The sequence below is a fragment of the Giraffa tippelskirchi genome, chromosome 4, assembly GCF_054371585.1.
Source record: "Giraffa tippelskirchi isolate mGirTip1 chromosome 4, T2T-mGirTip1v1.2.pri, whole genome shotgun sequence".
Lineage (NCBI taxonomy): Eukaryota > Metazoa > Chordata > Mammalia > Artiodactyla > Giraffidae > Giraffa > Giraffa tippelskirchi.
The window spans coordinates 154,272,009-154,284,001 of NC_137278.1; the positions used below are offsets into that span (position 1 = coordinate 154,272,009).

The following is an 11,993-nucleotide window of genomic DNA, read 5'->3' on the forward strand; positions in this document are numbered from 1 at the left end:
TGGGGAGACTTGATTCATCCTACCAAGGGCTTACCAACTCAATGAGGTAAGCAGAGCAAGGACTATGAGGCATATGGCTCATTAGCTGCAAATCCAAGCCTCCCATCCTTATCTCCTGACCCAGGCACAGAATTACTTTTATTATACCCCAAAATGCCCTCTAAGGATTCTTCCTGAATCTCTGAAATAGTATGGTTCTTGGAAATGTAGAAATAAGCACAATGCAATAGTGTAAACAAGGAATAGCATGTGTAATGTTCTTCAGTTTTTGAGAACTTTCAAACACAACTTGCCCATCCTTGCTTTACTGAGCATGTGGATTGAATTTGGAGTCACTGCAAAGGGCAGTCCTTGTTCCAGTAATGGCCACATTTCAAAATGCATGGGGATTTACATTCCTGTTTCCTGTGGAAAATCTAAGGAAAACAAAATAGAAGGGATTTAGTACTGAATGTCCAGAATGGACCAGACACTCTGCTTGGTACTTACACTATCCTTAAAACAGCTTCGCAAATCGGGCCTTATTCCCATTTTATTTATGAGGACACCAAGACGCCAAGAATCTACAGTACTAGTGGAAGTTCACATAGCTTGTCGATGGAAAAGCTAGATTGTGAATACAGATGTATTGAATACCAAAGCCCCAGAGAAACCTCTCCACTGCACAACCCAATATGCTAACCTGACACCTTTAATTACACTTCTAGGCACGGACATTTTTTCTCCTTGTTCCATCTCCATGGGGAAAGTGAGAGTTCAAAAGCAGGTCTGCCTCTTGCTGCGTATAAGTTGGTAGTCATGCTTAGGAAGGTCTGTCTAGAATCAGATATCTCAGCTTGAAACCTTGTCTGTAGAAAAGGGACAGTTGACCTTCTGTCAGTCTTTTATGATAAGACTAGAAATTATTGTTACAGACGAGACATTGACAAGATGAACTGATACGTGGTGGTGGTGAAGATAGCCTAGGCGATATGGATTGGAGAGGATTTATTTAAGAAGCTGAACTGGCAGGTCTCACTGATGATGAGATGTGAACAGTAGGATAGAGGAATCAAAGACAGCCTAGCAAGGGAAATCAATGAGGCCTCTCTGAAAAGAAGAGAGGAGGCTGAGAGGAGGCAGAGGAGTGAGTGCAAGAGGGCCGGAGAGGCCCATGTCCCAGGGCCCATGGTAGGAGGGCAAACGGTGTCTTTCAAGCGCAGAAAGGATGGGGTCACTGGAGTGAAAAAGAAGACGGAAAATGGAGAAGAGTTTGGAGAGATTTAAGGAATCAGTTCATAGGGCTTCCCTGGGGGCTCATTGGTAAAGAATCTGCCAGCCAAGAAGGAAACGTGGGTTCCATCCTTGGCTCAGGGAGATCCCCTGGAGAAGGAAATGGCAACCCACTCCAATATTCTTGCCTGGGAAATCCCATGGACAGAGGAGCCTGGCAGGCTACAGTCCATGGGGTCGTAAAGAATATAACACATCTTAACAACTGAGCAACAATACAAAGGAATCAGATCATATGGGGTCAGTTAGACCTTGATAAGGAATTCCGAGTTTGTCCTAAGAGTAATAGAAATATACCTCGTGGCTATAAGTTTTTAAAAGGGAAGAATATATTCTGATATATGTTTTAAAAAGATTGTTCAGACTGTGAGTTAATGTTCTCACTCTCACTAATGGAGCATGAATATGACCAAGTAATACTGTTTTGAGCATTTCTCTATCAAAATATCATTCTGCTTGTTTTCTTCATAAATCTTACCATAATTTATTACAGATATATATATTTATATATATATATAAACATATATATATATATAAAATTTAGTGTGCGTATTTCCCACTAGATTTTAAGGACAAACTGGGTCTGTCAGTTGCATGCTCACTCCAGAGCCAGTGTTTATTATACTTAAGAGACACTGCTTAAATATTTATTAAATGAGTGTTACTCTCTAAAAGGGAGAAGGAAATGGCAACCCACTCCAGTATTCTTGTCTAGAGAATCCCGTGGACAGAGGAGCCTGGTGGGCTGCTGTCCATAGGGTCACACAGAGTCGGACACGACTGAAATGACTTAGCATGCATGTATGCATTACAGAAGGAAACGGCAACCCACTCCAGTGTTCTTGCCTGGAGACTCCCAGGGACAGAGGAGCCTGGTGGGCTGCTGTCTATGCAGTCACACAGAGCCGGACACGACAGAAGTGACTTAGCAGCAGCAGCACTCTCTCAAAACCTCTGGATAAGAAAGGAATCAATATCATCTTTGCCCCCATGATCACTTCCAAACTATTGTTTGAGGCCATCATTCAATAATCCTTCTTTTAAAGTCTATGCTGCCTACCACTTTCCCCATTTTCCATTTTCTCTAGGCTCTGCCTCTTCCATCATAATTTTAACATTTCCTTAACAATCCCACCCTCCCACAGTGTCGAAGCTGATGATCTTTCAGCATTCTGTACCACATGTCCTTAAATTTGGCTATGTGCACTACTGTCATCTTCATTATATTTTAGTCTCCATAAGCCTAGCCACAGGCTTCCCTTGTGGCTCAGTTGGTAAAGAATCCACCTATAAGGCAGGAGATCCCGGTTCGATTCCTGGGTCAGGAAGATCTGCTGGAGAAGGGATAGGCTACCCACTCCAGCATTCTTGGGCTTCCCTTGTGGCTCAGCTGGTAAAGAATCCACCTGCAATGCGGGAGATCTGGGTTCGATCCCTGGGTTGGGAAGATCCCCTAGAGAATGGAAATTCTACCCATTCCAGTATTCTGGCCTAGAGAATTCCATGGACTGTATAGTCCATGGGGTTGCAAAGAGTCGAGCACTACTGAGTGAATTTGAATTTCAAGCCTAGCCACATCTCAGCACTCTCTGCCTCTAGGCCACTTTGTCATTCTTCACATCTGACTCACTCACTCTTCCCAAGCCTAACCTTCATCCTCATCACCTTCAAACTCCAATCCCCTCCTGTTCTGTTCTTCCTGCCCATTAGCCCCTTCCTGGATCATGTCTCTTTACTCACAAGCTGGATGGCATGATCAGCCATGCTCTCAAGAGTGTGCTGAGCACGCTCACTCTCTTTCTCTATCACACAGTTCAATCTTCCTCTTTAGGAAAGCCCATTGTCTGCTTTCTCCAATCTATCTTATAGATGGCTGAGCATTGCTGAGAAAATTACCAGCGCAGAAGAATCACTTTAAAGGCACACTCTGTCCCTTCCATTTTGTTACCTGTGCTGCTAGTCAAGTATCTCAAATATCTAAGGTGGATCATCTCTTTCACTCACCAGGATCTTTTCCAAATTTCTTCTGCTCAAACTCTCACACTGTCTTCTGGTGCCTCCTGATAAAATTGAGATCAACTGTCTCCTACGTAAGGTACATTCCTGATAAAATTGATGTCAACTAAATTGTTTTTGTTGTTCAGTCACTCAGTCGTGTCTGACTCTTTAAGACTCCATGAACTGCAGCACACCAGGCTTCCCTGCCCTTCACCATCTCCCGGAGCTTGCTCAAACTCATGTCCATTGAGTCGGTGATGCCATCCAACCATCTCATCCTCTGCCGTCCCCTTCTCCTCCTGCCTTCAATCTTTCCCAGCTTTAGAGTCTTTTCTAAGGAGTCAGCTCTTTGCATCAGGTGGCCAAGTATTGAAACTTCAGCATCAGTCCTTCCAATGAATATTCAGGATTTCCTTTAGGATTGACTGGTTTGATCTCCATGCTCTCCAAGAGACTCTCAAGAGTCTTCTCCAACACCACAGTTCAAAAGTATCAATTCTTTAATGCTCAGCATCCTCTCAATTCTTTTCTCCCTATCTACTTGCCTCCAGTCCCTCACTAATCTTTTCTTTCTCCTGTCTCAGAGAAAAAAACTGTTCTTATCCCCCTTTTCCCCCTTAAGGCTTCACTTTCTTCTCTGTCTCTCTCCTTTTTTTCTTTTTTTTTTTGGCCACACCATGCAGCATGTGGGATTGAGCTGACACCCCTTGCATTGGAAGTCCAAGTCTTAACCATTGGACCAATAGGGAAGTCTCTTCACTTTTCTCTCTCGATCTTGGACCTACACCTTTTGCTTCACCCAAGATATTGATCTGTTAATTGTTCCATCTCTCTCTTGAAATTTTTATTATCTCTCTATGCTGGTTCCTTTCTCTTGACCTATACATATAATTGAGCTTCCCAGGTTGCACAAGTGGTAAAGGACTCGCCTGTCAATGCAGGAGAGGTAAGAGAAGTGGGTTCAACCCCTAGGTTGGGAAGATCCCCTGGGGGAGTATATGGCAACTCACTCCAGTATTCTTGCCTAGAAGATCTCATGGACAGAGGAGCCTGGTATGCTACAGTCAATAGGGTCACAAAGAGTCAGACTTCACTGAAGAGGCTTAGCATGCATTCATACATATAATTATATTCTCTATCTTAATGGGAAAAAAAGTTCTTCTAGGAATTCTACTCTCCCTCTAATTCACTGTTCCAGAGCTCTCTTTCTTTCTGAGTTTAAAAAAGCATTTAAACTCCCTGTATTTAATTCCTCAGCCCAGGTCACTTTAAAAAATGTCCTGAAATCTTATTTGCAAAGCTAACAAGCTGAGGAAATGTTTTCTCAAAGGTCACCTGTGCCCTTCCGGTTATCAAGTTCAGAGTACTTTCCTTAAGGTTCATTCTTCTTGATCTCAGAATAATTAAATTTATGTTCACTACCTCTTCCTTCCTAAAATTTGTCCTTTTCTTGAATGAAAGACTTTCCTTGAATGATGGTTCCAGTGTCTGAGAGTTTCCATTAACACCTGGAGAATCTGGATCATTTCTATTTCAGATACCATTGACTAAACTGAGCACAGCCTGCTGTTGTGTGAAAATCAAAACACTTAGGGACTTCCCTGGTGGTCCAGTGGTTAGGAATCCATCTTCCAGTGCAGGAGATGTGTGTTTGATCCCTGGTTCAGGAATTAAGATCCCACATGCCAAGGGTCCACGTGCTGCAACTAAGACCCGACACAGCCAAATAAATTAAAAAAGAAACAAAACAGGCCAACCTCCAGAGGTGTCCTGTAGGCCGAACTTACACTCCTCTCTGACATATATTTCTTTCTACTGGTTTGGTTCAAAAGTTCATTAGCATCTGACAGAAAACCCTGAATGAATTTTTTGGCCAACCCAACAATCTAATACTATCACCTCTAAGTTAAATATTTCTCCGAAGTCAGTTTCTGAGGTTCTTCTCCATCCCTTTCCCTGAAAAAACTAAACTGATTGTTTGAGATTTTCTAAAATAAAGGTTAAAGTGATAGAAAATACAGATATTTTTAAACTTAAATTGCACTTTTAGCTGTAAGATTATTTGATTTTATACTGATTCATACTAGACCATATTTTGCTTTTAATCTATACTACATTGCTTGGAGGAGTAAATGGCAACCCACTCCAGTATTCTTGCCTGGGAAATCCCATGGACAGAGGAGCCTGGTGGGCTACAGTCCATGGGATCACAAAGAGTCAGACATGACTAAGTGACTGAGCACACACACCACAACTTGCCAAAAGACTTGCAGGCAATTTCAATATTTTTTAAAAGGACAACTGATACCCAAAGTGAAAAGAATAGAGACTATTGTTGAATATTAGCATATTAATAGTGTAGACTCCATGAAAGATAGAATCCAATATATGTCCTTAATGAGATATCAGTTTTTCCAAATTGTGATGGTAATGAGTGAGAAATTTGCAGAAAGATTTTTCCAGTGGCTTTTTTTCCCCCAAGTCTCAGAGAACACAAATATCAAATTGACATAGCACATCCTGACCCCACCAAGATGTCACAAGATGTAGAAGACAGATCTCAGGAAACTGAACTATGGCAACACAAACCCTCCATTCACCAGAGTCAAGAGCTGATAACGAGAAAGGACAGCTAAGCATTCAAAAGCATCCCTATTGAACCCATTTCTGATTTAGATGTGCATTAAAACCATGAGATTCTTATTTAGAATTTCATATATTGTGAGCTATTTCTCTTCTAATTTGGCATTATGTCACATTTCAGCTGACCTTTGTTTCCTGAAGAAAATTAGAGACGAAATTATTTCTTCCCGACTAGCATCAATGAAATGACATCTACTTAGCTTTGCTGTGCTGGCAAATCCTACTCTTTAGGGGACATGCAACATGATTTTAGTGGGTAGATGAATCGTTTTTTCTGCTGTATGTGCGTGTGTGTGTGCACGCACATGACACGTTGATTTTGGATTAGGTTTCCAAACAGCAATGCATTGTCTCATCTCTTCCATGATGCCTCCAGGGATTAGCTAAGGGGACACAATTGCTAATAAAATTTCACACCAGTAAACTTGGCTCAAAGAGCTGCTGTAAAAACCACACTGATTGTCACAGCATTCATTCATAAGAACGTACACCACTGAGCATATGTGGGACAGGATGTTTTGCTATGCCAAAAGCGAATTTTCATGCTGTTGAATTTATGCATTTCCCACTGCTCCTCCAAAGGCTTGTCTGCATGTGCAGGCAGGGAAGAACTCTCTCTGTGGAAAAATGTTCCTCTTCTGTTTGTGTCAAAAGGTCTGACCTGTACTCAACTTCCCATTCAGAGGTAATTTGCAAGCTATGTTTGTTAATCTCTTTTTTAAAAATCCACCAGGAAAGAATACTGGGTTAATTTTTGCTTGAAAAGAAAAGGGCTATAAAAAGCATATTAGGAAGGCAGAAAATGGTCTTAAAATGGAAACCAAAACAGGCATTTGGGAAAGATAAATGTAACATCCCCTTCACCCTCAGGAAATGAAATTTTTCTGACAGGGTCGGAGACTCTGCTTGGCAAACCTTCTTAAATTAATTACCTTCTTGACATTTTAAAGGAAGGTTTCAGATTGTAAATTTAACCCAGACAAAGCATTCTTTTTAATCTTGTCAGTATGCAAACTACTTTGCACTGCAGTCTGTGAATTATTTATCAGAGGAACGACCCCAAAGGGCGAAAGGAAAAAGCAGGCATATTTGATCTGAGGTTCCGTGGCGAGATGTAGTTCTTTGCCTCAGATCTGTACCTGTTGCAACTGTTTAACTTTTTCTGCTTTTGATGTTTTTAATACCCTGAGCATTCTTTGTCTCTGAGAGGAAGACGTTCGGTGCCGTTTTATAATGTGCTTATTAAGATGAGAAAAACATATAGCTTGGCAGGTTTTATATGGCAGCCACGGTTGGGATGGGACGGGAAACAACGGGGCTTCTTTTCAATGTACTTTTACATTATATATGCTAGGCAAGCCGCATCTTAACTGACTCTTGTGCTCATGTGAAATGAAACCTGCAGAGATGGATTGTCAAGGAAATTAACTCTTCTAACTATCGACAAACTGGTCTACATAATATTTCAACAAACATTAACAAGTTTGTTTGGGGTTTAAAGAAAACTGAAATTTACAGTACTAGAAGCTATAAGAAAAAGTTGTGGCTTTAGCTCTAGAATTAAGTATTCTTAAATTAAATGATTTGGGATCAAGAACATCCATACAACAGGCTATGCTTATTAGTTCTAAAACATCATGGAGTAAATGTAGAACTGCCCTCGAGTAGCAGTAGGGCACACAGGGTCACAGAGAATAGTATCTGGGACCTTCCCAGAGTTTGTAGAGTGATGGCAAACCTCAACTTCGAAAAACATCCCAGTGGCTTAGTTCCTAGGAGACTGGACTTACGCACAGATCCCAAGGTCTTGCCTGGTAAGTCTTCACATGACCTGCTACTGCCTTTTCTCAGGAAACTCCTGGGCTTCCCTTGAGAGAAAAGACATGCAACATCATTGTCCCTCCTCCTGCCATTTCACTCTGAACAGACATCCACAGCGTAAGTGAAAAACTCGGGTATCCCTAGCAATTGTAAATGAAGACACGCAACATGCACAGCTTTACTTCTGCATGAGAGACTCCTCCCAAACTTAATAAAAGAAATAAATGTGATAACTAAAATAAAATTTTTAAGTTGCCATTTACTGTGTAATTTTTATGTTCCATTCCCTTGCAACTCACCTATGAAGTAGGTCTTAACTGTCCTCAGTCCCCACTTGTCCCCCTCCTTTTTTTTTACAGCTGAGAAAACTGAGCCTTGGAGAAAGATTTTCAAGTCAATGATCCTGCAGCTAACGAGGCTGAGATTCAAAGCCAGATCTCCATGACCCTAAATTCCACACGCTCTGCCTCTCTAAACATGTGATGTGATCTTAATTCCATTTAGTTGCCTGTAATTCTTATCTTTATGTGCTTTGAGATCTAGTAGGAGTGTGATAACCCTAACATAAAGAGCTACACTTTATAATTTTTTGGTCCTGCTGTATTGTTTCAAGCTTATATCGGTATCTTAGCAATCTATTGTGTGTGGTTTGTTTAAACTAAACAAATGAAAGACAGTATATAGATTTGAGGTTCAGCAAGCATGTTTTCCATGAGAATTAGGTAGGCACCTCCCACAGAGATAGCATGCAAACAGCAGCAAGTAAATTGATGTTTGTTAGTCTGTGCTCTCTCAGATACACAGAGGATTTACCTTCTTAATAGGACTTATAAGAACAAATCCCCTGAGCATGAATGAGAGAAACTGGGCACTGAGGTTCATCTTTTCACAGAGCTGTCACACATACTAATTCAAACTTTCTGTTTGCTTTTTTTTTTTTTTCTGATCATTCCTCTTTCACTCACCTCTTGAATAAGTACCAGATGTAGAGCACTTGATCCTCCATGCCAAGGTCATCTTCATCTGGATGAATCTGAACTGTCAGGACCAGTCCCAGGGAGGACGTCCTTTTAGAGTCATGGCATATCAGATTTTCAGAAGTGGGAGGAAACATAGAAATCACCTAGTCCACTCTTCTATTTACTAGGAAGTGAAGAGACAGGTACTAGGCTGCCCACTCTGTCTAAACTAGAGCAAGGACTCATCAGCCAACACGTGTCTTGAGATTCATGGTGGCTTTGACTGAGATAGAACTTGAAAATATATATATATGTATATAACTTAAAAGTGTGGATTCGGATTCTCTACAGAAACAAAACCAACGGAACATAGAGCTTTATTATAAAGAATTGACTCATGTGATTATGAAGGCTGACAAGTCCTGGTATCTGCAGGTGAGTCAGCAAACTGGAGACCCAGGAGAGCCAGTGGTATAGTTGCAGTTTGGCAGGTTCAAATCCAGAAAAAGACTATGTTTCTATTCTCAAGACAGGGGGAAAAAAAAAAAGAAATATGTTCTAGTTCTAAGGCAGGCAGACAGAAAGAGTTCTCTCTTAGTCTGGGGAGGATCAGCTTTTTGCTCTGTTCAAGACTTCAACTGATTGGACAAGGCCCATTCAGATTAGAGACAGCAATTTGTTTTACTCCGTCTGCTGATTTAATTGTTAATCTCAGTCAAAATCACAGACACACCCAGAATAATTTTTGACCAACTATCTGGGCATCTCATGGTAAAGTAAAGTAGATATATAAAATTAATCACATCACCTAAGCTGAGGACTGTATTTTATTAATTCACATATCTGTTAAGGACCAATTCTTTTATTTAAAAGTTAAAAGAAAAGCAATTCAGATATTCAGAAAAGACTGTAATTATTATTAAAGCAAAAAGAAACAAATGCGTTTGTGCTTATCTGTTAAAAGTTTACCAGTTCCATGGAGAGGTCAATTTGCATCTAACAAAATCTTCAATGGCATTTACTTGCTCTATCTAAAGTTTTGATTCAGATATTTAAATAATTCTTTCTTGTTCTCTAACATACAAGAGCAAAACTCACAGATGTAAATAATATAATTAAACTTTAATCTAGTTAATTTCAATGTTTATTTAGACATTTAAACCACTTAATCTAACATAGTGAAAATATAGGGTATTGCAATTTGTTGTCTAAAGGATGTGAAAGACTAAGACTTCTTCTCTACTGTAAAATGTAACAGCACACTTGGTCTAGTACTTCATGAATGTTTAACGTCGATGGAAATAAAACAGGTTTGTCATTTATTTATTAAGCAGATTCATACAAATAGATGTATATTTAAGATAATGTAGGTGATGGTTTTAAGATATATCCACAAAAAATTTTGATGCTTCTCCTTTCAAGAGGTAGAGCTTAATTTCCCCTCCCCTTGAGTGTGGGCTAGGCTTTGTGACTCGCTTGTAACAAACAGTATATGACAGAAATAATGGGGTAAAATGTCTGCGATTAGGTCATAAAAGAACATAACTTCTGCCTTTCTTTTTCTTGGATTACTATCTCTGTAAGAAGCCAGATACAATTTCACAAGGGCACACAAAGAGCCCTAAGCAGAGTCCATCTGGTGAGGAAGTAAGGCCTCTCTACAACATCCAGCAAGGAGCTGAAGCCTCTGGCTCACAGCCAGATGAGAGTGAACCATCTAGGAAGTAGCTTCTCCAGCCCCAGTCAAACCTTCAGATGACTGAAAATCTACCAAGCTTTTCACTGTAATTGACTGCAACAGAAAACAGCCTGAATTAAAACCACCTAGCTAAGCTTCTCCCACACATCTGATCCAAGAAACTGAAATAATAAATATTTGTTACTTTCAGCTGCTGAATTTGGGGATAATTTGTTATGTAGCAATAGATAACTCATATATATGAAGTCTAAACTACACCTGTAATAAGACTTTCTGTCCATAAATTATCATTCATTTATAGTAGGTTATGTTCATCATTTACAGGTCATGTATTTTTAAGCCAAAATAGATTTATGTGTGTGTCTATAGGATTAATACAATTTTAACATTTGTAAAATATTATTTTCTTCATAGAATATCACTAAGCACAAGTGATAAAATTGTTTTCTGATGTTTTGGTGAAAAAATTATCCTGTTACAATAACAAAAGCTTGAAAGTTGCTTTGAAATTCACTTTAATCTTACTTCTTTTAATTTTTTCCAGTTGTAATGTTATAGTTTTATGAGAAAATATAAATGATGGCTAGTACTTCCATTTTTTTTCACTTGCAAAGCCCAAGGATAAGTTAAAAGCGTAATTAATTCTAAATAAACTCTATAAAAATAAACATTATCTATGATTATTTCTCCAAGTTTAAAATGCTTTCTCCTTTTTGTATCAAATCATTTAAATTTTTTCTTCTCTTAACACAACTATTCATTCGACATTAAGATTTGTTTATTTGATCTTTTATTCTCTGTACAACTCTACATTGTTGTTCTGGTCTAACTACCCTCAATCCTTATCTTTCCTAATTTTTTTATTTTATCCCTCCACCAAGCTCTAATCCCTCCCTTCTCTTTACTTCAGCTGCACTTATATCTCCTTAAAAGTAAAATACAATACTGTTTATATCTATTTTTAATTATTTCAACTATGTCACTCTTGTCTCTCAAACAAGATTGCAAGCTTCTTCAATACTTTTTCTTTTCTTATGCTTTTGATGCCTAACCCAGTGCTTGCACATAGGAAGCACTCAGCAAAACTATGTAGCACTGTATTTATTTCCTTCTCCCAGTGGCCCTTGCCTCCTAGTATCTTACTTTCTGCTTTTGAGATGAGCCTTATCTGGCACTAAGCACAACTGCAAAGAAAAATAGAAGAGCAATAGACAGGATGCAGGGAGTTATAGAAACAGAAACTATCAAGAAGAGACATGGCCATAGCACTCTCATGCCTTTTAAATATATTCCTGAATACATGTTAGCTCCAAGGACACAAAATCATTGTCTCCTCTCTTCTTTTATTTTTCTTTGACCATCATATTGACAAAGTAGAAATATATAGGCAGTGTCACTGCACTGCTTCAGTAAAGTTAGTGCTTAAGGTTTCCTCATATCTACCCAGCCAGCTGAGTTTCATCATTGTCTTATACTTGAATGTATATTTATGCACCTTTTAGAATCTCAATGTTTCCCAAATGCCCACTGCAATATATTTTTTCTGACATGTTCTACTGTCTATAATAGAGTTGGCATATAGTGGTGGATGGTTTTACCTT

The 11,993-nt window shown here is 39.3% G+C and overlaps 1 long non-coding RNA gene across 1 annotated transcript; it reads right to left on the reverse strand.

Annotated features, from left to right (window-relative positions):
* Window positions 1–3,834: 3,834 nt before the first annotated feature.
* On the reverse strand, window positions 3,835–5,999 carry LOC145544870 (uncharacterized). Its single transcript, XR_014081681.1, has 2 exons — window positions 5,764–5,999; window positions 3,835–5,454 (listed from the first exon to the last, which is right to left on the reverse strand). It is a non-coding gene; the product is annotated as an uncharacterized LOC145544870 (long non-coding RNA).
* Between the last annotated feature and the right edge of the window lie 5,994 nt (window positions 6,000–11,993).